The sequence below is a fragment of the Spermophilus citellus genome (assembly GCF_964194105.1).
Source record: "Spermophilus citellus genome assembly, chromosome: 1".
Lineage (NCBI taxonomy): Eukaryota > Metazoa > Chordata > Mammalia > Rodentia > Sciuridae > Spermophilus > Spermophilus citellus.
Window position 1 is genome coordinate 183,055,680 of NC_138182.1, and position 6,000 is coordinate 183,061,679.

General features: G+C 41.0%; 1 protein-coding gene across 1 annotated transcript in view; it reads right to left on the bottom strand.

Moving 5' to 3' along the window:
• FBXO38 (F-box protein 38) overlaps positions 1 to 5,752 on the bottom strand; it is a 276,681-nt gene extending 270,929 nt beyond the window's left edge. Inside the window, exon 1 of the mRNA XM_081301726.1 lies at positions 5,743 to 5,752. The gene's annotated coding sequence lies outside the window, so the exon portion shown is untranslated. The remainder of the gene's footprint in view (positions 1 to 5,742) is intronic.
• Between the last annotated feature and the right edge of the window lie 248 nt (positions 5,753 to 6,000).

Sequence of the window (6,000 nt, forward strand, 5' to 3'; positions counted from 1 at the left end):
TAAAAACCCCTGAGCATAAAGAGCAGATGAAGGAAGGAAGGAAGAGGGAGCATGAATGTGAGAGTGAGGAAAGGCCCAAAGAGTGAGAGGAGGCTTAGGCTTGGCAAGTTCTAAAAAAGTTTTCACTCAAAGGTGTTGTGATCTCTTTCTTTCTCTCTCTCATCCACACAACCTGAGCATCCCCCACAGAAGGTCGTGAGTCAGATATTAGACACTAAATGCTTTGAAGAAACTAATGAATAACCTTAAAAACAATATCTAAATTATGGGATGAGAAGGGTAGGGATAATTAGAAAAATAACAGTGACAAATCCTTAAAGAAAGCCATGAAAATTTTAAATAATAGTGGAACAATTCTATGTATTCTCAATAGGTGAGATAATATAAGAAACAATTCTTTGAAACAGACACATTACATGGTCTTTGTTTTGGTGATGCTACTACCTTCCTCCTCCTCCTCCCCATCCCATTTCCAATGTTTCCTCCTCTTTTTCCCATCTCCTTTTTCTTCCTGGGACTACCATGAATAGGGTCAGTCTAATGACAGTCTCGAGTCCAAAGTAACAACAGTTTGAAAGCATTGACCAATAACAAGAAGCAACGTATAACAGTGGTAGTTGGACATGCTTCATCATAACACTCACAGTGGCCTTTCTAAAACTTCTGTTTAAACGTTTTCCCCTCTTCCCAAAGTTTCATTTTTAGTCGTTACTTCTCGTGCTTTGCTTTTAACTTTTTATGGTTTGAGTCTAGCATGTCTTCCAAAGGCTCATGTGTTGATGACGTGGTTCTTAATACCGCAATGTTCAGAGTATTTGGTGGGGGCAGTAATTGGATCACGAGAGCTTCAAGATCATCAGTGGGTTAATTCATTGATGAGCTCTTAATTGCATGGATTATTTGGAGGTAGTGAAAACTATAGGAGGTAGAGACTCATCAGAGGAAGTAGATCACTGGAGCTTTGCCCTAGAAGGCTGAAAACTCCTGCCCTTATTCTCTCTCACTTTCTCTCTCTCTCTCTCTTCTTCCTGGCCATTATGATATGAACAGCTTTGCTTCACATCTCCTCCTTATCATGATGTTGTGCCTCACCACAGACCCATTGTGATAGGACCAAGTGACCATGGGTTGCAACCATGATCCAAAATAAATTTCTTCTCTTTTAAGTTGTTTTTTTCTCAGATATTTTGTCACAGCAATGAACAACTGACTAATACAACTCTCAAAATCACTTTTCATAAAATATTATTCTCTCCTTACCTTCTGTTTCTTCTTTTCATGCTTTCTGGTAATCTTCAAGGATCTTTTTCCAATTGGTGTTTTACATAGAATACTTTTACCCTCTTTTTCTGAATGTTTTCAAGTCTGCTTCTTCAGTACTTATCCTACAAACTACAACAAATCTTCAGACTATGAAAGGCAAATTAAATACTGGCTTTGGATAGGTGTGAGGGAAAGAATATTTTATTGCATATATATATATATATATATATATATATATATATATATATATATATATATATATTAATCCAATATTGAATAATTATTTTTGTTAGGATTCTGTGGTCATATGAAAGTTTTTAAAGTGTTTTTAAAACAACTTAAATGTAAGAAACTTTCTCTGAGGAATCACATAATTAGCTCCTTAAATAAGAATTTAAGATAATAGAAGGTAATAAGGAAGTTATAGGCAGTTATTCACAGACTGTGTATAATTCTAGCCTTTTGACCACAAAATAAATAGAAGAAAGCAGTTTGAATTTTATTTCCTGGTGTGATAGAAAAAAATATGGAAAGTTTCAAGAATCTTAACATAGTACAATAGTAAATCGTAATATATCAAATCATATAAAAAAACAAAAAAGCAAGAAAACAGGCAAAGACCACAAACAAACAATAGAGGTGTGGGAGAAGGTAAGAGAAGCTTTGGCTCTTTTACTGATGTAGAAGAATGTAGTGTCAACATAGGTGCAGGTGACTTTCAAAACTTAGTTAAGCATCTTTCTTTTATGTAAAGACAAAAACTTTACACAACTATTTTTCTGTTTACAATGTATTATACAAACATATACTCAGAAATATGACCATGCAAGATACTATACACAAAATCATCTACATTTTATTTAATATATATGTAAAAAAGACATTAAATTTGACTATAATTTTTCTATTGATTCTCCAATGTCACTTCATTTAAAGAGGTGCTGTTTCATTGCTTTTAGATTGATTAAGTATGAATCTACGGATATACACAGAGTTGTGTTTGTGTGTGTTAATGTGGGTTTTTTGGTATAACTTTTCATTTCCCCAAAACTGAATATAGTAAAATGTATAATTTTTGAAATATTACTTCTCAGATATATTGTGTTTCCTCCAAATATTTGAATCCTTCCACCATTTTTCATAGGTTATGAGACACAGCCATATTTTCAAAAAGGACAGTGACCGTTTTAATCCCAAAAAGTGCTAAGCAAGAGAATCACTATATAGTATTAAATTATGGTCCTCTACAACATTCCCAGTCACACAGTATATTAAAATTCAATATTTTTAGTTTGTAATATTTTTTTAGTTTTTTAGATTGTTTTTTGTATCTTTCATGGACTGTATAATGAAAGGCAAACCTTTCCTTGGACTGGAGGAAGCCATCTGGGAAGAAAAGGAGAAAGGCATTTCAGAGTTTAAACATTATTATCCTCGCTTGATTCAAAATCCCTGGCTTTTGGAAGAGAATAAGAATTCATCATCAGACTTGGCATGGGGAAAACAGATTGATAAAAGCAAGGGAGATATTGAAGTATTTGGACCTGATAGAAAATTCACAGGGATCTCTCATGTTTCAATGGAGATAACAAAAAGCAGTTGAAGTTTACAGTCCTCACAATACACAAGTGCTGTGAGGGCTGGATGCACTAGAAAGGTTTTGATTTCAGAGAACAAATAGGCCTGGAGTTAAGAGACATTGCATTTACAAGCTTGATGAGAGCATTATAGAATTCAGCAGAAAACACATCAGATAGATAACAAGGAGGAGGAGGGAGACTCACCACATGCCATCCATGATACAGTGTCCAAGGTAACTGCAGCAGTCCCTGGGGGACAGACATCAACAACTAGAAGCCAACTGGTAATGAATATCCAAGTGGGATCAATGCCACACACATGTCATGAAGTATATAGACTCCATCCTCTATCCAAATGCCATCTTTGAGAAAAATCCAGAAACAGAGAAGAAATAGAAATGAGAACCAGAGAGAAACTTTAATTTACTGAAATGTGAGTACTTAGTGTGAGAAACGTTTTTGTTCAGTGTGGTGGCCATACTACTGTCAACCATGCCCATCAATAAAGAGTTACTCAGAAAAATTTCGTTCCATTTCTGAGATTAAAATACCTTTAGTTGGCAAGATAAGTGTTTTCTTATCTAACTGTGCAAAAGATAATAATTCAAACATGAACATTTCATTTTTTGACATACAAATCTTAATTTACATTAAATTTGATCTAATTTAACCAATGTATTAGGTCTCCAGTAATGTTTCATCAGAAAAAAATAAAACATAGATTCTTTGAATAGCATATTAAGATATTTATTTAAAACTCCTTAATACCAAATGTGATCTAAAGTTCTAAGAAATACACACAGTACTTTTAAACTTAATAATTCTGTGATCTACAAGAATACCTGTAAGCTTTGATTCCAAATAGTCCTGGGATGTGCATTCTACTACTTCTGCCACATGCTATATGACTTGAAGGATTTCTATTAACCTTCAAGTCTTATAATAGGAGAAGCTTTCTGAGTTATTTTAATGCATTTTATACTTATTTTTACTGACTTTCGTATAACTAAAATACCTTTAGCTCTTTTGAGCAGACTTTGGATTCTCTCTCTAAATACTGTGTAGGGGGGGATCCAACATGGCCGCCGGCGAGGAAGCAGCAATTCCAATGTCTCCACATTAACGGGATCAGAAAGACCCATTGGAACAGCAGCAGTCTACCTACTGAGGAACTTCTACCAAATTCCGTTAAGAGGGGACCTCCCGGGAATTGGTAGGTTTATTAGAAGTGTCAGTTTGTCCCAGACAAGTGGATCTTGGCCGGCCACGCGGGCGCGGAGGTCCAGTCCCGCAGCCACCTGCCGCTTCTGCAAGCGGCTGGCGGCCCCGAGCGGTGCGGCCCGCCCGAACCCGCAGACGGCACCCGCCATCTCGCCGTCCCAGATCCTAGCCACGCGGCTGCAGCTGCCCGGCTCTATAGGCAGCCCCCGGCGGCCCGGCGCAGCGAGAAGTGTCCCTGCCTGGCCCAGCAGACAGCCCGTGCCCTCCCGGCTCTACCAACAGCCCCGCCCACCCGGCGAACGGCTCCCCCCCCCCCCAGACAGCGTGAAGGGAATCTAACCAACCCTTTACGAAATATCGAACTGGGAACTAAAACCAGAGATTGTGTCAGACCAGAGACAAGCCAGTTCCACCCCTCCCTTTGGACACTCCGGCAAGGAGCCAGGGGCCCGCCACAGCAGAGAGGGGAAGTCACCAAAGTTCGGCCAAAGAGATTCCTTCCCAGCGGAATCTACTTTAGCAGGTGTGTGACTCCCACCCACACCAGATACAAACAACCGGGAAACTTCAAAATCTCTCCGTGGGCGTGACCGTAAGGGCCAAAGGACTCTCGACCCCCAAATCCTCCTACTGCCAGTGACGAGGGTGTGACTGTAGGGGCAGAGGGAAGCAGAGAAGACTCCCCACCCCCAAATCCCCCAACCGCGAACTGAGAGGGTGTGATGGTAGGGGCTGAGGGAAGTACAGGGGATCCTCGACCCCCAAATCCTATTACCACCAGCAGTGACACCAATGGTCTTAGCTGCCAGATTCCGAAGGTGTGCCCACCAAAGGGGTCCGGAAAAATTAGACAATTGACTCCCAGACCACAGCTCCACAGCACTGGGGCTTAGATGAATGACAGCGAGAGTACTCAGTAGTTAGGGAAATAGAGCACTCGGTGGGGCTGAAAGTGTAACCAAATCCTTGGGGAACTGCCTTTGGTGAGCAGGACCTGGCTGGCTGGCAGGAGGAAGGGGAGGAGGGGCCGTAGAAGTGCAACGGCTCTGGACCAACAGGATTGAGAGACTCCCAGGAACTGCCTTACAGGGATTGCTGTTGACACATTGAGGGCAAAACTCAGCCCGGAGGGCACAGCTTTGCCTACGGGAAGAGAAGAAAATGGATCTCTAAGACCTAATTTTATTTCCTATTTCATTTTAATTTTTTCTCTCCCTTTTCCCTCTCTCTCTCCCCTTCCAAGTTTTACTGCTCTTTCCATTCTCCTCTATGCTATCTATCTCCCTCTCCTTCTTTCTTTTCAAGAACACCTACCTTCCCCTTCCCCCCAACTTTCATCCCAAGCATTACGTCCTCCATTTCGCGTAACTGTCTAAATACAAATAGGTGTGCGCCCTCCCCCCGCGCCTGCAAGGTAGCCGGACCTGCAACCCACCAGCAGGTCAGGCCCAGCAACCTGGGAGTGGCAGAGCCACCCCACGTGCCTTCAAGGTAGGCGCACCTGCTACCAACCAGCAGAACAGGCCCAGCGGCCTGCCGATGTGGTAGGCACAGTGCCCCAATTGGAGGAGGAGCAGAGCCCCTGCCCACACCTGCGCAGGAGACTTTGCAACTATACAAGAGTAATACAAATATATAGGGGGAAAATTCAACAACACAACAGTCTCAGTAAGCAGAAAGAAACGCGAACAGTATGAAGAGACAAGGAAAGAAAGGACCACAAGCAATGCAGGTCAACTCAACGTTAGAAGAGGTAATATCTACAGCAGATGGAATGTCAGATAAAGAATTCAGGAGATACATGCTTCAGATGATCTGGAGTCTCAAGGAAGACATTAGACAGCAAAATCAGACAATGAAAGATCTCTTCAACAATGAAATACATAAACAAATCCAGGAAGCAAAAGATCAACTATACAGGGAGACAGAGGTTATA